Below are 22,746 nucleotides of genomic sequence, written 5' to 3' on the forward strand. Positions count from 1 at the left end.
ATATAATGAAATAGTGATAAAATTAGTAAACATTAAATTATATTTATGAAATCTTTAAAAAAAAAAAAGGAAGAAAAAAAAAAAAAAAGGTATAAACATACATGAGTAAGTCATAAAAGCTAGCAACCAATCTAATGAGACTTTGCAGCGAAAAACAAATAATCAGAGGCGATATGTTTTATTCATAAAAGTATCTATTAATTACATTTTTTACCAGAATGTCCAATCGGACGTTATGGATACAACTGCCAGGAGACAGGAGGCGCCGAATGTATATTTCAAAGATTTGCGACCCAATAACAGGACGGCGTAGTGGTATAAAGAATTACATTATTTCTCTTTTTTCCCCTATTTTGATTGGTATAAACTTAACTCTATTGTCTAGCAGTTAAGTAACGTATCTGCACTTTAGAAGCAATCCTTGCTAATTACTAATTTGATTCTACTGATGAAACATTTGAACATTATTTTTTTGTTGAATCTTGGAAATGTGTAGACAAGGAGTATTTAGGCACAAAAATGTAATGAAGCCATCTTTAAAAAAAATTTGCTCTCTCCCAAATTCGGATGAAAAATGTGTTGGGTGTGCAGTCAATGATTTTTTTTTTCCAGAAAATTTTAACAAGAAAATTGGATTTTGAATATTTAATTATGAATAAAACACCGTTTTTAATTTGTCGGAAATGAAATTTGTATTGCCACTTGAAACACTATACAATTCCAACCCTTCCACAAACTTTAATTTTCATTAATTGATTGATTATATGTTGTTTTACGTCCCACTTGAGATTTTTTTACTGATACGAGATGCTACCACATACCGATTAAGGGCTAAAAATTTAGACCTATCTTCGGCACACAGGACCAACGAGCAGTGAGGGTTTTTCATCGTGCCAACGTCTACCTTGACATTGTATCTCGGTTTTTAAGATTGATCTGAAAGATCCATGACTTTCACTTTTAGTTCCGGTCACCTGGCGAAGAAACAGTCACTACCTATGTTTACGTCTTAGGTTTGATGCGGCAGGGCGAAGGAGAATAGAATCCGGACCTCCCCGATCATGAAACGAATGCCTTACCACTAGGCTACCGTGAACGCTAATTATCATTGAAAGATATCTCTTAAACTTGGCCTCATGTTAAAAATTACTGTTATCACTGCCCGTTATCTTAAACAGCGGTATTGAAATTACTCCTATTTATAAGTGTATGTTTCTGAATATTTAAAGCATATTAATACTTTTCTAAGACTAAAAAGAATTTTGATTTTGATTTTTTTTTTTTTACCTTAAATCAATTCTGATTTAAATGTGTTTTTCCCTCTTTCGATTCATCCATTTTTAGTCAGGGCTTTGGGAAAATTTCAGTTGACTTATATAAGGTATTTTTACTTTTATTTTCATTCATAGTTTGGTTTATATGTGGAGTGCTAGCTACATTTTTAGAGCAACATTAGATGCAACTCCACACAATAATTCTTTGGGAAATGACTATGTATTTGGTTCTGCTAAAATTATATGGTTTTATTAATTTATCGTACAACATCCATTTTCGCTGTTACCTTGGTTGAGATAGTGGAAAAACATAGGGTAGAAACAAACTGCATATGGTGCTAACTATAAGAAGATTTAGAGGTAGCCGTCCACGAATTTGCATATCGATGAAAATGTTATTTTACGGCAACCTCAAAATTTGGTCTTTATGAAAACAACCTTCCTGAAACTGAAAACTGGCCAGTACTTGATTAACTTTTCAGAGAAATTTTAGATTTATTTTGTAAAGAAAGTATTTTTCTTTTTTGAAATTACAGTCATGTCATCAGGCTCTGATACAAAAAGCCAACGTTATCCATTTTTGTACGAAGTGGTTTCTAATCTTGCTTATGCATGGTTTTAAATATTTGTTCCGTAATTTGGTGAGTTTAATTTTGTCTTATCTTTCAAAACCAACACTAGTAAATAAATTTTGTATAAAAATATATATATATATAAAATCAATTCACTTTTCTTTGATATAATTTTTTAATGTATGCATTTTATACTCTTTTAATTTTAGTATTTGTAAAAATGGGCATGCAAAGGACTGTGTCAAGAAGAAAGAAACAGAAAAGAGTTGTTCACAAAACACACCACGCCGGGCATAGAGCTCTTTGACAAAGTGGAAGACAATACAGGATACCAGGAATTGAGTCAATTAAGTCAACCTTTCATAATGACAAATTACAGTTGAGCCAAGTAATAGATTTTGTGTATAATCCTTCTTTGTGAATAGTTTCATTACGGTCTCATTTAATTATGCTGAATTAATTTAGAAATTTAGGGAACAATTAATCTAATGCTACACTTGTTCCTGATATTATAACCCAATTCAATGTTTGAATATTTGATTTAGTGTGTGATAATGGTAAATTAAAACTTATATATGCAAGGTGTTTTTTTTTTTTTTTTTTTTTTTTTTTTTTTTTTTCAAAAAAAAAAAAAAGAATATGCATTCTATATTTAAAAGAAAAATCAATGATTTAAAATTTAGAAAATAAGTGCATTAATGTGAAAATGATAAACATGCGTATAAGACTGTGAGAAACAAGCATAGTACATGTACATGGCTTGTTCTTTAGAAAAAGCGAACAAATAAAGTTTCTTCTTGAGGAGTCTTCCTAAGTTGTTTATTTTCCTTGTCATTCTTTTCTTTGTTCTTTTCAGCAATTCAACGGTTTAACTGTCACCATCTTAGAGAGAATTTACGTGTATTCAAGAATGATTCTTTTTGTAGAGATATAAGCTCTGTCATGACCAGAAACGTCTATGAAAATGTGCATGTCAATACAAAAAACTTCTCGACAAGTAAACCTCATGTCTAACTAATGTTATCATGATCTTGAAGATGATTTAAAAAAAAACCAGAAAAACAAAAAGTTAGATTTTTGTATTTATGTTCATAATAATAATAATAAAAATATACAAAGGAATGCGGTTTGTAAGAAATGTTGGTCTTTATCAGTTTATCTCAAATATGTAATATACAGCATTAAGGAATATTATCAGGCACCAAAGATATGTAATGTTTAGAAGTAGATTAATTGATCGATTGTATGTTTTTTGACGTCCTATTCGAACATTTTTCACTCATATTGAGACGTAACCATATACCGTAAAGGGCTTCAAATTTTGACCTTTACTCGGCACTCAGGGCCATTAAGCAGTGAGGGATCTTTATCGTGCCAACGCCTACCGTGACACGGGGCCTCAATTATAAGGTTTCATCCGAAGGATTCTTCAGAAGCAGAGATAAACCACACCTTTTAACTTAAATTTATTTTTGTATGGTTGTTGTAATGGCAAAAATGGGAATACACCTATTTAAATACGCATTCCTTTATATTTGTATATCTGTTTTACATTTCTGAATAAATTCAAAAATAAAATCAGCATACATGTACAATCAGCTTTACAGACTTTTTCTACATGGAAATTCAAGTCTGTTTTTCCACTTAAGTATTTTGATACCTGAATGTCATTGCAGGCGTCAAATTATATGCTTTATATGGAAATGCAAATGAGTTTTAAAAAAATGATTTAAAGCAAAGTTTTGAATATGTATACTGAGATCTGGACCATAATTTTTGTTCAGAATTCTTACCCTTGATGATGAATGCAATCATTGGTGTGTTGTTTAGTTATTTTTTTCAATTTTGTAGTCCATGTTAATCAAATAACATTTTATTTTGATGTTGGCGGATAATGTCATTTTAAAAATGTTAAAGCAAAGAAAAAAATAAACTTTATAAAGTTGTTACATAATGTCATTGTCAGTGGTTCATGATATATATTTATTACTATAGAAGAATAAAATTCACCAAACATGATGATTACTTTGATGCAATTCAACATTGAACTTTCAGTGTATCTTTATTTGTTAACAGTTTTAAAATGTTTCAAATTACAATAGAATATACATTTTTAAGAAGAGTGATTTTCTGAGTGATTCAGTAAGTGTCTCTAATACTTTTACATTTATAGGATTCTAGAATAGAATTTGCCAAATGTATCTTTTAGTGAGTGTAAATAAAAAAGACGTTAAATTTTGTTGAAAATGTATTGCTTTACCGAGGAATGACTTTACTGGTTTAATATCACATTCAATACTTGTTGGACTCAGCACAGCTGTGCAACTGATTTTATTTTGATTTTGACTCTCATTATGAATATACATTTTTTTAAAAATAATTTTAATGAAAATAAATTCATTTTGAATTATGTTGTCGATTTTGTCTTTTTTCGACCAATTAATTTAAAAGGAAAGTATATCAAATTAAAAACAAAAGTTTTAATATTAGGACATTTGCATGGTTTTATATTGATTCTGTTGATCTTCATTTGACATTAACTAAGCATCAAAATATCTTTTCTCAACCATCTGTGAAATTTAAGCAAAGTTCACATAAGTAAATTGCGTAGCCGAACATAGCTTTTCTGAGACTATGTGCATAATCTATGTGCTAGTATGAAAAATAAATATGATAAATGCCTTAGTTTAAAGCTATTTGACACAACATCATAAAACAAAAATCGTATTCGAAAAATACAGTTTACTTGAAACTAATTTAAATGGGAAACAAGTATCATGTTAAATTTTATATAGTTTGTTCTTGATTTTGTGAGCAGCCTTGATGTACACAATGTGACCAAAATGATAACCATGGAGCATAAAATGCTACATAAATAATAGACATTATTGAACAGCTTTTAAATTCAAATTCAGTTTGTAACATAAATAACGTGTATATGATTACAATATTGCATTGATAAGAAAAAAGACATGATGAAGACTGCTAATTTAGACCATAATCAGTACTAATGATCACTGAGCAGATTCTCATGTATCTTGCAATTATAATTGGTTCAAGAGTTTACTAATACATGTCATACCAATAGTAAGGGAAGATTGTTATACTAAATTTGATTACTGAATATTCCATTTACCTTATCAATACATAGAGCTAATATTTGTTTTGATTAGTCAACAGGGGATGCTTGTTCCTCCAAGGCACAAGGTTCCATGGCCATAAAACTTAGATGAGCTCACTTCTGATCCCATTCTCACTTTTCTATTATGAATTCCTTTAGTAAAAAAAGGGAATGATTGATTATATGTTGTTCTAGTTCAAGAATACTTCACTCATATAGAGACGTCACCATATACCGATGAATGGCTTCAAATGTTGAGATATATTCGACACTCAGGGCAATTGAGCAGCGGTTCCTAATCGTGTCAATCCTTACATGCTCCTTAACGTAAGGCCTCAGTTTTTTGAAGTCTTATCCGACAAATCTGTGAAAGGACAAGGTGCGTTTGGTGCAAAATTCGGCCCCGTGTCAAAATTAAATAATATTCCTCTATACTCTTTGAGAGATTGTATATTTTCATGAAATTATCAATATATGCATATACAAAACTTTATTTATGTTATATATGAACGTAAAAGTAACATAGTTTACGATAACGTTGCGATATTTTGACTTTGCTATATGGGACGTCATGAACAAGAATGGGACGTCATGTTTTAAAATAAAACCAGCTTACATGTATATTTTATTATGTGCGTTTATTAAATCTCATTTTCATAAACGTACATTTCGATGTATTGGTATACATGTGATAGCATACCTAACCATGCTTACTAAATTATTTTTCATAATTAAAGACAAACTTTAAATCAATTACGCTCCGTACTTGACATTGTTTTTCTGTGGCTTGATTTACATACGTTTACCTGTGTCTACCTATTATAATATTTTATTTGCGCTGTCCAAAGGCAGAGCCCGTCCTTGAAAAAAGGAATGCATGAGAAACTTCGTTTTATTCTTTTCTTTCAGCAGTTTCGGAAATATTCCAACATCGAAGTAATCAGCTATTAATTTTTTTTTTTTCAAAATTGCAGCTTGTTCCGACACATGAATATAATAGAATCTACGGATTATTGAACAGTATACATGTGTTTTAACGATGCTTTATATGTGTTAACCTATACATCTTCACAATGTCAAGGTTTTGTGATATTGTTTCTCTTCACAACCTTTTTAAATAGGAACGATTTCACAAACCTTGACATTGTGAAGATGTATAGGTTATTGCGTAGATGACCTACAATCTACTTGGTCTATTATCGATGTTTTAGAGACTTCTAAATTAATTCATCCCCGTGGTAGATAAGGAGCAAAATGTACTACCTGGTTAATAGAGGATTTCGCGGAAAAGAAAAAAAAATACTACAGTACTAGTACTTCACGGTAATCGAAATCACTGCCAGTCACAACAGGTGTGCCACAGGGCTCTATTTTAGGTCCTTTATCATTTCTGTTATACATCAACGATTTACCATTATCTGTTGAACATTGTAATATTGATATGTTTGCTGATGACACTACAATGCATTTTCATGGTAACAATATTTCACGTATTGAAACAACTCTTAATCATGACCTGTTTCAAATACAAAACTGGTGTCAACAAAATCAAATGATTTTGAATACTGATATAACAAAGTGTATGTTAATGGGAACACAACAAAAGAAATCAAAATTAGAAAACGCTAATCTTCATTTACAACTTTCCGTCATCACCTTGAAAACGTAAAAACAGAGAAATTCAATGCCCTTATTTAATAGTTTATGATGGTTAACCGTTCATTAACTTCTGTATTTACAGAAAAGCATTCTAATGTTCAAAATATTTCATGGTATGTCTCCTGATTATATGCATGACTTTTTTGAATTTCAAAGTTCTGTATCATACATGTTACGCTCAGAGACAAATTCAGAACTTCGTTTACCAAAATATAAAACAAATTTATTTAAAAATTCTTTACAATATTCAGGGGTTATTATCTGGAATGAGTTGCCTATTAGTATCAGGAATTCCCAATCCCTTGCAATATTTAAAAGTAGTGTTGAATTTTTTTTTACTTACGAAACGCACTGATTCTACATGTATTTAAATATCTTACTTTTTTCTCTTACTCTATCCTTTCCACCTTGTAATGAAATTTTGATGTTTTATTTATTCTGTTGTAACATAGTGTTTATATTTTATTGTCTTATAGTTGTGATTTGTGTTTATTGTATAAATACATTGTATATGTGTTATGGAGAAGGCCTCGAGGAAGACTAGTGCTTGCACTAATCGGGTTACCTTCTATAAATAAAGTATTATTATTATTATTATTAATGGAGTTTTATGAAGAGACTGACTTTTACAATTGGCGACTGACTTTTACAATTTAAAGGGATCAACTCCAAACATTAAAAACATGTAATAGGTGTCTATTCAATAACAATGAGAACTTTTAAACTTCAGGGCTGATAACACATTATAATTTACAAATACATGTATCAGGATAACTTGAGTTCGTGTTTTTACAGCGAGTGCGTGGTACGCATGATACACTGACAGTAAAGCTCAAAACAACTCTTGCTAATGAAAATTTTATTGGTCTGTTTATGAATTTCTATGTTTGAATTCGCTTTTGTTAACAAAATAACATTTGTCAATTCAATAAAATCTAATTTTTGAAAAGTCTGAACGAATAGTGCATTACATATGCATATGTTAACATTTTTTTATTCGGAATCACTGACCCCGGGAACTCTCCAGAGTTTCGGAAACTTTTTGGTAATGATTTTACTGTACGTCTCTTGCTTGGTTCCCCAAGAGGGGGAGGTTTCCATATCATACATGCATGTATGTGCTCATAAATAAAAAATAAGAACAATATAAAAAGATCACAGAAGATTTGAAGGTTCCTAATAAACTGAAAGTGAAAGAAGATCAAAGGTTTCGGCCATGTGGCACAAGCTCACATCTTTCCCATCAGCACTTTTCTAACTTTCGTTTAGACTCGTTTAGACTCGAGGCTTTAACGAAGAAAGCCAAACAACTTCAGATTTTAACCCTCAAAACTGCTGTTATTCTTTGTCTTGCATCGCTCTTGGTATCGAATGAAGTTTATCAGAGTCTCATGGCCACGAGTGGACTCAGGACCCCTGAAGTTGTGGAGATACGCTCTTCAGGAAGATAAGTGATTAGTGTTAATTCCGCTTTTATTGACTTCACCCGAAAGCTGGACCAGACAGATAACAGGAAGGCAAGAACACGCCGATTTTGGATTTGCTTAGGTCCAACCAAAAGGCATACAGTGAATTTATTAAGGATAGTTCCCGAAGCCTCTGAGAATTCTCGGGGTCTGAATAAATCAATCCTAGCACATATAATGCAGTATTCTTTCACATTTTTCATTCAGTAAAATTTATTAATAATTTCAATAAAATAAATTAATATCAATTTATTAATAATTCAAATGATTTTTCAAATGTAATTTCGTTAACTCCTTTAAGGCGAATGACAAGTTAACAGACCTAGAAACTTCTCATGATAAAAAGAGTTTTTAAAGCGGTGTATCCTGCAGGCACGTAGTATCGGGGGGGGGGGGAGGTGCAGAGGGGTCTGCTCCCCCCTCCTCTTTTTTCCAAACATAACCTTTTAATTTAGAAAATGTTCATAGAAAAGCAGGTGCCCCCAACTTTTGGTTGCAGCATAGTAAAAATCAGGGTTATGTGGCAATATATGAAGAAAATTTGATCAGAAAGAAGAATGCAGTTTATTGAGGGGAGAGTCGGCGGGGAAACACAGTCTGCACTGAGTGACAGCCCTCGATTGTCGTTAATTTCTCATATGATTCATTCGAATACCTTTGAACAGGTATTCCATAAATACAAAAGTCAATCAGATTGGGAGTTGACATAAACACCAGGTAAAAACGTGTTCGATCGGTATCCGATTTGTGATAACGTTAATAGACATGACATATACGAACATATTTCTTGCAGAACGTGAGTTTTAAAGAAGCGGGGAGTCTCGCACTCGATCTTTCTCCAAACTTCATAATATCCTCATTTCAGCAAAACTCGCGCTGCTAGTCTCAGAGAGTGGGATGTCTTAAAACATTGGGACCAATATTGATTTCTCAATTCTAACGAAATGGGCGTGTCATTATTTAACAACTGACGTTCGATAAGAAAGACCCAAACGTTCCATTCAAACGATTAATTTTACCACTTTAATGCGCATTTTGCTCATGTATGTACCACAGAGCGCTCGATCGCTATAAAAAGACTAATGCAATTTATACAGATATTTGTCAATAATGTATTACCAGCCCTGAAACTTAAAATTTCTTATTTATCGAAAACAAACTCTAATCATACATGTATGTTCTGAAGTTTGTTATTGAATAGACACCTGTTACACCTTTTTTATGTTTGGAGTTGGTCCCTTTAAACTGTAAAAGTCAGTCGTCGATTGTAAAAGTCAGTCTCTTCATAAAACTCCATTATTATACCTTTATGACGACAACCTATGCAAGCGTGTGTTTTAAGGAAGCTCTAAACACAAAGTAAAAAACATTTTTTAGACTTTGAGAACAGTTTATCATATAAAGGTGTACATTATAAGCTAATCTGGTTCATTTCCAGGATAAAGTGCCTGCCTTATTTCCTCTGGAAAATTGTTCAAAGACAATCGAGTGTTAGTGAACAGAAATCACTGTTGTTTACTTACATTGGTAATCAATATGTAAATACTGTACTCAATTACTTTCAATGTTAAAATACCTCAATTTAATATTGTGAACCTTTTAACTCTTGATAGTAGATGGCCCTTTGTTCATAACAAACAGAAAGCAATGGTAATTTTATTTTGTTATTCGGGGGAAAGGAAGCAGACAGTACAGGTGATACTTAAACATGTATGGGGGGGGGTCTATTCTTTAAAAAGTTTGATTACATTCAGTCTATTGATAATTAATTAAGAGTATATTTTCAAGATGACAAAAAGTAAAAAAGTAAAAAAAAAAAAAAAAAAAAAAAAAAAAAAAAAAAGAAAAGAAAAGAAAAGGTTGACGTGGAAAATGTATCATTATGTTCATCGTGGTAATGAAATTTCAAGTAAAACTTTACCATTTACCCATGTAGGGGGTAGGTTCACTTTTTTTTTTGACATGAAACATTTTTCGAATTCGTATCGGCACTGAAACTACGTGCCTGAACATTACGTGTGGTTAAATTGAGAGTATAAACAGGTTAAACAAAGAAAATTCACACAAGCAAAAACAAATTAAAAAAAAAAAAAAAAAAAAAAAAAAAAAAAAAAAAACTCAAATGGGGGGGGGGGGGGACGCCTGGCACGCCGGTGCTGGATCCGCCTTTGAAAACGTACTAGATTTTTTATATTCATATCCATTAAGTCATTATTTCAATAACCTGTGAGAACGACATTTTCTACAAAATCCAGCACTGTGGAATCCATTTCACAAAAAAAAAAAAAAAAAAAAAAAAACGGTGCTTATAAGTTGTATATGCATTTATTAATCATTTTCTATGTTCCATGACACCCTATTTATATTTTACTTAAATTTTATCCTCCAGTTGAAACAATTAACAAGATAAAATCAGCTATATTTTCTACGATCACTGCATTACATGAACGATACCCGTTCGAGAATATTTCACTTATGCACAGATATCTGTGGATATATACTTATTGTTAGCAAAGATTAATATTTGTTTGAGTAAACAAGTTAGAATTTCAGTTTTGCATGTGCACGCAAATAGGCAACACTTTTTTGGATATTAATACAGAAGGAGCACAAGCAAACTATGTAATTCTTGAAATCAAAAGAAGACACTTTTTTATCCTCTGTCATTCGTTACATCTATATTATGTTTCCATGCTATATACAATTCCTATAGGTCTGTCGATCTATAGTAATATTAAGAATATAAGAGGAGCAATTGGACCTGACGCTCTCCCATCCGATATCATCACTCATGTTTTCTTTTTTTTTTTTTTTTTACATTATGTAAATATTGCATCCAACCTTTATTTTTTAAGTGCATAAAATGCTATATATTACCCCTTTTTGACCATCTCGAGAAATGATGTGACCAAAATACATTTATGTGATGTGTGCGGCTGTACGGGTAATTTTTATGGAACTTTTCAAAAAAGGTAACTGAAGTCATTGATAAAACATATATTATGACAATCTAGATTTAATATGTTCGGAACTGATCTACATTGCACATATTTTACACTGAGAGGCGCATTGTTAAATCTATTGTGATATTTTGCCAATTTGTCTTCTATTTTAGAAACTTAGCCTCTAATTTGCACTATAATAGCTCAAAATATTCATGTACATGTAAATAGTCCATTTTCCCAACAGGCCAAATGGATCGGCGAAACCATTGTGACGTCAATTTTCAAAAATGACGTAGAAATTGTTTTAATGTTTATGGACACAGGTACTGGGTTATAAACTAAATGTAAAATAACATTTATACGACAAGTGTAAACACTGGCGGATTTAAGGGGGGGGGGGGCGTGGGGGGCGCACGCCCCCCTAAAATTTTCAAAGTATGATATGACTAATATCAATAATGCCATACTTTGATATATAACTAACCAATACCGCTATTTTTGTGCCTGGTTTTACTCTTAGAATACACGAAAACCCAGGAGCTTCCGGGGGCTTCGCCCCCTGGGCCCCCTCTATTCAAAGTATGATATGACTAGTATTAATAATGCCAAACTTTGGTACATATAAACTAACCAATACCCCTATTATTGTGCCTGGTTTTACTCTTAAAATACACGAAAACCCAGGAGCTTCCGGGGGCTTCGCCCCCTGGGCCCCCTCTATTCAAAGTATGATATGACTAGTATTAATAATGCCAAACTTTGGTACATATAAACTAACCAATACCCCTATTATTGTGCCTGGTTTTACTCTTAAAATACACGAAAACCCAGGAGCTTCCGGGGGCTTCGCCCCCTGGGCCCCCACCAGGGCTTCGCCCTGGACGAACTGGGGGCCTTAAGGCGGCCACCACACCCCCTGCCTGAACGAAGTTATCCAAGCCCCCCCCCCCCCCTAATCACAAATCCTGTATCCGCCCATGGTAAATACTGCATCTTTTCTGAACTGCTACTTTTTTCAACCACCTAACGTTCAGATATAGTCTAACTCGGACCACTGTCGCTTAAACTTAGGGAGCGCGGAAGTAAGATGCTATATGTATATACTAATATAGGCCCATTGTATCTGAATTCGAACAACATGTAAAGATCGAATTAATCCATACCAGATCTTCATTATATTGATGTGATGATTTTATCCTTTATATTAAAGGAATTTTTTAAGCGATGGTGGAGAGGTATAATCTCAATAGCAAAACACCTTCTAATGCATGTGTATTGCATGCTCTAAAATGAACACCTATTAAAAAAATAAACATGGTCCGCATAATATCACCATCGTAATTTTTTGCATATAAATTGCTTTCATATCGATGTTTCATTTGTGAAAATTTCAAAGTGGTGATATAATGCGGACCTATCGAGAAATGCTTTTAAGTCCCTGATTTTCAACGATTTTTCCGGAAATACGCATTCCGTGCATGATTTGACCACCAATAAACAGTATACAGGGGACACATTCAAACTCCATACAGTGTCAATTCTCCGGGACTACTTTCCCTACGAATAAAACCAGGCGATGATATGGAGTTGTAGCGTAACGTAATACTGAGCTATCTGGAGCACATTCTCAAAGTTTGGGTTTATTTTTTTAACAAGCATATATCCAACCTTTATTTTCAGTGTAAAGTTTTGATTCAGCATAAACTTTAATTTTAGAAATTCTCAGATCCATATATTATATCAAATGAACCTTGTCCTTTACTCAAGGTTCTGGGCTCTTGGTAAAAGAATAGTCACCACCTACAATGTATGTGATGCGAACGTCTAAGTTTCATGGCCCCGAAACCGGATCCCACCTTTTGCGTTTCCAGGGATCATTGTTTGTTGCCCTGCTCACAGATTTTATTAGGTCTTTTTCGTTATCTTTACCTTTTACATTGCTTTTAGGCTATTAATCATATCATTGTCTAATTTGGTCGTGATTATTTAAGACATTTCATAATCTAAGATTTAATCTATGTATTCATTTTCATTCTATGACGAGTTAACAATGCATCGGACACATACCTTGTTTCGGACAACATTCAGCTTTAAGCTTTCATTAAACCCGAATCTCTCCATGTTTTTACTCGTTTCTGTCTTGAAGCTGAAGATTTAAAGTATCTAATGATGCAATTTTTTATTATCATGTTTGGAAAAAATGCAATGGGAATGGCCTTGAAGTTGCGTCATATTTTTTTGAATAATAAAAGGGAACTAACCACAATTGTATGATTTTGTAATGTTCTTTTACATGTAATCAGATTTCAGCGATCCATTCCAACTTCGACTTAATTTGTCAATGATTGATAATTTTGCAGAACTTTTCTAAAATTTTCACTTTTTAAATGCTTGTATATATTGTTTCATAGTTTTTTTTTTTTTTTTTTTTTTTTTTTTTTTTTTTTTTTACAAGGATGTTTATTTTACAGTACGTCGGACACAAGTTAATCATGTTTCGGACACTTTCTGATGCATGGGAAATCGCTTTCATTTTCATATACCGGTAGACCCCAACTGACAATTGTTTCTGCGGAAATAGAAAATTAAAACTCAAAATTTTCAGTGAAATTACAAGTTGTTGACATTCGGCGACAAGAAATGGACTCAATTTATTTCTACAAACTCGAAGATGATAACCAATGAGACAAAGTCTGGAATTTTCATAAAACTAATATTTTTAAGCCTCTCTAAGGCAAGGTGATGCAACTAAAATGTCTTCACATTTGTGGATCGATATAGTCAATCAACTTTAACTAAAAAGTTATTTATCAAATAAACGATGAAAATATTTCCATATCAATAATTTTAAAGCACCGAGATATTAAATTATGACATTTTTCCCGGTTCAAATATTGTTTGTCCGATGCGTAGTAAATATTATCCAATCTATGGTGAAATCTGGCTCATTAAAAAAAATCGGGATTTGGTGATATTTTCGCAATAAATAGCATTCAACTGTGCCACAAATTTATATCTTAATCACATACTACATGTTGACCCCATTTGTTAATATGCAGTCGGTAGCGATAGAAGATGATGAAGTAAGAGGGCAGTGGCGTATAGTCCATATAGGCAAAAAGGCTGTAGCCTACACACCATTTTCTTAGGGATAAAAATTGGTTGGAAAAAAGAAAAAGAAAATATAACAATTCTTACCTATTAATTTTATTTTGTTGCAAATGCCAGAAACATTCTTAGTAATCAATACTTTTATACCTATTCAACGTTGACAGTTTTACTATATATTTATTGACAAAATTTCCTATAGCTGGAATCGCAGGTAGGTTAAGGCTTCCCGTAGAATATGACAGTGCACTCTGTGCCTTCACATCTCTGAACTACCAAAATATGACGTCATAATGGAAAATGACGTCAGGTCACTGCAAACTTGGGGTGTTATGACGGGGAGAGTGTCATGAACTTTACACTTTTTTTCAAACTGCATGTAAAATGCTAGATAGCTATTGCAAAATACGCGACTTCCGAGATACGTTTCCGACCCGATTTTTACATCACGCAAAAGTGAAATGTAGGGCATGTTTACTTCCGTTTTCATCGTAAACGATGGCGTCATTAGATACAGACTGCGATTACGACTATAATTTCAATTCTTGGCAAGTGCCTATGCTGAAAGACCTTTTATCCCTTAAAGGTATAGCTTTTTCAATATATTTAAATCATCATTTGATAAGACTTTGTGAACTGGGAGTTGAAATTCAGAAGTGGCAGATGATTACAGGGTGGTGATGTCAAACTGTTGGAGATAAAGTTTTCCGAAATATAACAAGTGTGGATAGGTGGTCTGAAGATCTCATAAAACTGCCGAACATTGAGATTCCCGATGTTTTCATAAAACTTTTGAACGATGGCTGGAGTACGTTATTCTCGGTTGAAAACATAGACAGAGACAAGACAATGGATACAGACTAAAACAACCAAGTTGATAAAGTGAAAGTGTTCCCCCTGTCTGATTATTTTCAGTACATCAAGTGTGACACAGTTCCTGAGACTAGCCAGATGCAGATCCGTACAAGACCAGGATATTTGTTGAGAGCAATGAACAGATTCACTCAGGTGGATGTAGTGTAAATATTCTGGTTTTCATGGACTCATCTTTCAATTACAAGTAATTGTAATGTTTATGCATTAATTAAAAAAAAAAATGTCAGTAATGACCATTGCCTTTCAATTACATTTTGGTTTTAAATCTCTCTTCATTATTGAATCTGAAACAAATAAAGGTCAATGAGAGGTTATTTTTTTTTATTTATAATGTTAAAGTCTTAAAATTAAAATCCTATATCTTACTTTAAAAAAAAAAAAAAAATGTTTATTCAGTGGTGATTGACAGACATACTAAATAATTGTTTTAATGGAAAACTTCTTGACAAGACAGTTATAAAATCAATTGAAGAAAGCCAGAATTGTTTTGAAAAAAAAAATCATTGGGTTTCAAAGAATCCACAAAACAAGTGACATTAATACATTTATTTAAAAAAAAAACGGAGGAACTAACATCAGAGACTGAACAAAACTACAACATTAAAAGTGTTCCGATCCACTTTCTTTGTCAACTGTAGATCATGGTAGATTGGTAAACTACATGGACATGATAAATGAATACAAAATCCAAATACCACTCTGACTTACAGACATGAGAGAAAGCATATCAACCAAGCACAAAGTGTGAAAAGTATAGATATAAATTGTGTGATCATAAAATTTGTGTTTTTCTCTTATAAAATGTAATGTGTAATGTAATTCATTACTTAAACAAAGTAATTGTAATTTAATTAATTACTTTTCTAAATGAGGGTAATGGTAATTGTAATGGTAAAAATTTCGAAGTAATTGTAATTTAATGCATTACATTTAAAGCAATTGACCCCAGGTCTGGTATGTTTTAGATGCCTTTATGGAATGAACATTCAGATACATAAAAAAGATCTTATTCTTTTGATTTAATTTACATGTAAGCACTTGTTTCAGATGTCATATTATGTGCATAGCTACTATTCATGATCATAGAGCATTCATGAACACATCTTTGGATATTACAATTACATGCATCATATGTAGATCATTATTCGTTTGTCAGGTGGTGATACACGAGGGAGTGATTCCAACAAGGCACTTTAATGTGTTATGGCTCTTATAGTTATTGTATGTTTGATGCTGTGCTCTAGGGGTACGTGGCCGCTGAACAAACATCTCTGTTCAGTCGACTACTCTGAACTCTTGTACTAGAAAAAGCATTCTTGTCAGTTGAACGAGTGTGGTATGAATTTCCTTACTTGTGCTCTTGAAGGCCATTTAATTTGAGGTCCAAATACCTATATAAAATACAGTTACATAGTAATACTTTTCAAAGTCAAAATACTAGTAATCTGTGTGAATTATATTATTTGTGAATCTAAATAAATAAATATATATATATAATATATTTACCAATTACCAGTAATTAATTTATTATTTGTAATATAATAAAAAATTATGATATTTTCATAAAATATTAACAATATTTAGATTTTTATTTGAAACTTAGACAAATTAGTGAACTTGCAGTTTGAATCTAATATTTCTTAGTAACACACCCTATATATGAGATTAATCCATGTGCTAAATATTTGGTATACCTGACTCTCGGCTACCCCAAACAAGTTAGCAAGTAAAGAGGTGTTGACACCAAGTCAAATTCTAAGGAGTGTCATCAAGAATTCTTCGAATCTAGTCAGCTTCCTGGATGGCCCCCTTTTTTTTTTACATTGACCCTCTTCAGACTTCTTCTCTGTTGATGTAGAGGTATACATGTATATTCATAGCGGTTGTATTCGCATATGCATGCTGAGGTTTTTCAATGGAGGTGGTTTCTATTTTGGAATCTTGAAATTGTAGCGACTAAATAGGGTAGGGATAGGATTGTTTTCAGTGGGACAGCCATCTACAAAATGTAGGGAACAAACGGAGTGGTATCGTTTAGGGGAAAACTCCTCATCTCGAAAGACCTGCTGAGGCCACTGCCGTCGTAATTTGAGTTTCCTCTTAAAATTGGACGCCTTGCATCCAAGGATAAGTGGCTCAACTGGCCTCCCGTCTGCTGCACAACCTGGCAAAGAACACCAGTAGTGGCTGGGAGTATCTGTGTTCTTCCTTTTTTTCAGACGTCGAATAATTTCGTCTGCTAAAAATTTCGTTGCGATGTAAACATTCGCCATTACAACGCCCTACATTTCCTTATTATCAGGTGACTGCTGTGTGTAAAAGTCAGCCGTAAACCACGATTCCGGCGTATCTCGAAAGTTCCGTATTCACGGCTCGTTAAAGGTTTTTTAAGTCTTATATGTCCGAATATTTTAAAAATACACCGCTTACCTACCCTTGATTGAAATTCATCATGTTCAAAATGCTAATGAAAAATATAGTTTTGAAACGTACTCTGTTTTATACCCGTGTTTGGAGGTAGAATTTATTTTGTGTGTATAAAAGAGTCTGGCGCAGGTGATTAATGAGGATTAATCTGAGAATTTTTGTGGAAATCTGTAAGAAGAGGTTGTTCTCTAACTGAATCTTGCTTGGGAAAAATGTATTTTGGCTTTGTTTTAATTCAGATTACGATATTGTGTGGAAAATACCCTCAAATTTGTAGGTAAGTTGAATTTCTCAGGAAATATTTTGTACCCAAGTAATACTATGACTTTTCCCAAGCACATTTCGGATACACAAGGATACAATGAGTTTATTTATATAACAAAATGTTAATAATTATTGTGTTAATCAGCTGCGCCGAAGCGATTTATATGAAACACTTCAAAAAATTATAAATGACCGTCACGTGATCAACAAAGTCATGTGATACCATAAGAAATATGCTAATATATAGCCGAGGAAACCCTTTATATAAATTGGAAGTACTAAAGTTCAATACTTATGAATTAAAACCAAAACCGACCTCGCAATGGCACATTGTGTTTTGAGCGCATTTTAAAGCTTCGGGAAGCCTTAACATAGCTGCGATTTTTTAAATCCGAAACTCAAGTGTTTAATTAAATTTCAAAACCATCGACAGCAACAGGATGCCATGATTAATGAATGCAGGAAATGAAATTAATATTACTGGAAATATATTTTCGGGCAGTAGAAAATAAAATGTATTGATCGTATTTATATTATTCAGTAGGGAAGTTTCCATATTTTCTAAACAGATTAAAAAATGAGTTAAAGGTTCTCAATTTTGTTTAGTAGTCTTCATGTCATGATAAAGCTGAAAAAAAAAAGTTTACAATATTTTTTTCATTTGTCAAATTGTAGATGACAATCATAGACGTCTTCGCAAAAAAGCTCCCAACGACCACCCCCCCCCCCCCATTCTCCCATCCCTATTGAAAGGAGGGGGCACCTTATCCTTGTCCATCTCAGGTTAAATCTGTGACTTCTCACTAGCCTACACATTAGCAGATAGGAATACTCGCCACTGGAGGGTGTACGATGTACATGTATCATTTTTAAATAAATTGTTCTGGAAAATGGATAGACGGAATCCTTCTATTGTCGATCAATTGCGTTCTGTCTAGGAGTAAAAATCCACTTCATATAATTTTGCTTAATACTTCACCTAAGCCGAATGCTCAAGTGTTTTTTTTTTTTTTTTTTTTTTTTTTTTTTTCGAGCAAGCAGTGTCCAGCGCTGTTTCGTAAGCCGTGTGTAAACCTTTTACATGTGATGGTACATATTGTTGTTTTGTACATCTTTTCTTCGGCGACAATGAGTACCCACCCTCACTGCACATATCCTCGTCCATCGGTACATTGTCGCCGGAGACCATTAGTACCGGGACGAGATTTTTTTTTTCCTTTTTCATAATGGAAGTAAAAAATAAACAGTCACACATCGGCACATTTTGTCGTCGGTGACAATATGTACTGTGAATATTTGTACATTTGTCGCCGATAAATTGTGTTGAAAAATATTTACTAAGGTCTAGAGGAGAGAGAGAGAGAGAGAGAGAGAGAGAGAAAGGGGGAGAGAGGAGAGAGAGAAGAGAGAGAGGATTGGCACAAACATACACAGACAGAAGACAGACAGGAGAATAAACCAAGTTAATGGTAGATTATTAAGCATACAAATTGAATTTAGCATAACTCTCCATCTGAAGGGAGAAAAGGTTGTGGTCAGAAAATTGTCTTCAGGATTGCTGTACATCCCTATGATATGTCAAGAGTCTGTTAGTCTTGTGATATCTGATAAATCAACCTATTCTTTTTTCTCGTTATATATACTTGGTAATTAAAATATTTTGAATTTTTTGTTCAGTAATACTGAATATCTTGATATTATATTTGCGTTATTCTTATACACGTTCCAACATAAATTGTGTTTCGGTTGAAATTTTTAGCTTATCTGAGCTTTTCTGATCACATTTTGTTTCTTGGTCGTCTGTGTGTCCGTCTGTAAAACGTTCACATTTTCAGCTTCTTCGCAAGAACTAGTTGAACAATTTCAACCAAACATGCCACAAAGCATCCGTGGAGAAAGGGGATTCATTTTTTTTTTTCAAATAAAGATCCATGCCCTCTTTCAAGAGAAGAATTTGTGATAATTGAGTGAATTCTTTTAGAAATTTTCTGGGAAAAAAATGTCAGAAAAAATGGAAACCTATTTCAAAGCTTCATTAAAAAGTGAAGATTCAGTTTTGATCAGCTCATGTCCCTTGGGGTGTGTGGGGTGTGGCTACAATAGGTTATAAAAGTTTTTCATATAATATAACGAAAACAAAAACTTTCAAAAACCTCCTCTCAAGAAATACAAGTATCTTAGAATCCTGACCCCCGTAACTAGGGCCATAATGGGCCATCAAATTTAAATAAGAAATATATACTAAGGAATTTAAAAAAAAAATCTGATGAAAACCAGAACAGCAGTTCTTAGTCATATTTATCGGATTTACTAATATATGGAAGCATTGCCTTGTATTATCATGCGAAATGTACTGATAGACGACAATATGCGCAGTGAGGGTAGGTACACATTGTCACCGGCGACAATATAAACTAGACGACAATATGTACCGTCACAATCGTGCTGTATGACATAGCATACGACACACGTCGGTGTGATTTACATACCAATAACAACAAAAGAATCTTTAAGCATTAATATCCGGCGACAATATGTACTGTGAAGGTAAGGCATGATATCGCCAGCGACATTATGTACGTGTTTAACTTTTTAGCCAGCGACAATATGTACAGATGGACAGCAATATCTGCAGTGAGAGTAGGAACATATTGTCGCCGACGATATGTACAAAATGACAATATGTACCGTCACACACCTTCTTAAGAGGAAAAAAATAAACAAATATAAAACATATTTGTCACAAAGATGTTTTGAAAAGGGATTCAGTTTTATTCTAATGCATGTGAAGGATTAAGAAATCGCGAGAACTTGATCATATCTTCTTGTATTATCTCCACAAAAGGTGATGGGACGTATTGAGTGCAATATCCGTCTTTTAATTTGCAATCCTCTTGAATATTTTCTAATATTTGGGGGTTAAAACAACGATTTGTTATTTACATTCATCAATCAAGAGGGTAAGGAATGCAAAGGGTACCTCGACGGAAGTTTACTCAAGGATTTGAAGCATGTATCAATTGGAAAGATACGGATTATAATGAAAAAATAAGAGTTAAAGAAATGTTTCACTGAAATGAAGGACTTTATCATGAAAACAACTTCATACAGAGGAAAATAAAAATAAGGAAGTATTGCGAAAATTGCAATCTGTAGCTGAATTACATAACATATTTTTCATACATTAGCTTAATAAAAAGATCTTTATTTTATGAACCTGACATGTGATTAGCAATTGTTCAGCTGGTATATTCCTTGATGTGCTTAACACAGTAATATTCAGGCAAAGTTTCCGTAACATCCCTTTTCCTGATAATCATTGTTTGTACCTATTTTTGCATTCCATGTCAGGAAAGGCCGACGATGATTTTAATAAGATGTGGAGTCGTATTTGAGAGCTTTAAACTTCATAGGTTTATTTTTGTGACATTGTTAACATGGATTTCAACAATATTATTGAAGACATTTTGGCATTTCAATCTATCTTAGAATGTTTTTACTCTCACTCTCTCTCTCATAACAGAGCATGAAGAATTTTCACAGCACTCTTCATGATGGGAAGGAAAATTGTATTTTTTCCCACTTCTGATATATTTTTTGCCTCCGTTACAGAAAATCTCCTTGAAATTCTTCCACACTTTGAACATGCTGAATTGTTTTTTATACAATGAATACGTTTTTTCTATGCTGAAAATGTAATAAAATTCATTTGTAATCAATGGGTAGAGAACTGTGCTGGTAAGTTCGACTATGAATATAAATTCCCCCGAAGATATATATATATATATATATATATATATATATATATATATATATATATATATATATATATATATATATATATATATATATATATATATATATATATATAACTCTTGGTACTTGACCTTATTGTCTCATTCAGAAAAGGTTAAAACTTCTTAACTTTACTTCCTGGATTCAAATTATTCTACATCTACATGTAACGTCATGGACAACAGGGTGATGCTTCGTCTTCTTGTTGAATTAATACTGATAGGGAATTTTGCAGCTGCATATGGTAAGATCATTTCCTTTTATTAAAGTAGTTTTATGGTAAGAGTAATGAATGTTGTACATTTTTTCTTACAACTGGAATCAAGAATCAAAATGGGACAGACAATAACAAGCTAAGCGATTAATATATTTACAAATCTAGGAAAACAAAAACTCAAGGTAATTCATTTTTATTTGATTTATTTGATTCAACGTTAAAGAGTTTCAACCAGTGCATTTGAAACCTGACCACACAGTGTGAACGATATCAAGTGGAAGGGAATTTAAAGCACTGTATTTGGATAAATCATGAAGAAAATTGAATAAATACGTACTTATTAAGTCATGGATATTGGTACTCGGTACCAATCCCGTACCGAATAGATACTTCAAAAATACAGGTAAAGTACCGTTTCATTTAATACCGTACTAATGAAGGTACTAGTATTTCAGAATCTTTGAACATTTTAATACGTTCAAAATGATTAAACAAAAAACGATTCCAGACTCGCTAAAATCGAATTCTCTGCGCATTGAAAGGGTAGGCTAATTAACGAAATGGATGCTTAGTACGACTGTACGATACCCGCTTTCGACTGCCGATATTCGAGGTAAATCAATACATATATTTATTTTAAATGGAAAATTAGAATCGGTCAAACTAATTATGTTTTCATTTTATCCATAAAAAACTATTTATAAAAAATAATGTTGATTGAAAAGGCAAACTGCTGCATAAATATGATGTGCATTTCTATCCATTTTCAAATGTTTCTCTCTTTAGGGCGACCAAAGAAAATTGGTCCTGGCAATTTGTTTGAGATTCAATTTATTTGTTTTGTTGTTCATTTAGATAAAAGACTGAAATATAAACATAGATCATATACTCATTTCAAATTATAACATTGAAAGGTTGGTGATTGGTGAAAGAACATTTGTTAAAAAATGAACCTTCATTCTCATTCAACTTGATATAGTAACGTATCGTTAAAAAACGTATCGTTTCAAAACTACCGCTAT

At 32.8% G+C, this 22,746-nt stretch overlaps 1 pseudogene; it reads left to right on the forward strand.

Annotated features, from left to right (window-relative positions):
• LOC133201112 (receptor-type tyrosine-protein phosphatase epsilon-like) overlaps nucleotides 1-22,746 on the forward strand; it is a 132,386-nt pseudogene that overhangs the window by 14,181 nt on the left and 95,459 nt on the right.

Source organism: Saccostrea echinata, unplaced genomic scaffold (assembly GCF_033153115.1).
Source record: "Saccostrea echinata isolate AGI-Se365-2 ecotype Australia unplaced genomic scaffold, CSIRO_AGI_Sech_v1 ptg000042l, whole genome shotgun sequence".
NCBI lineage: Eukaryota > Metazoa > Mollusca > Bivalvia > Ostreida > Ostreidae > Saccostrea > Saccostrea echinata.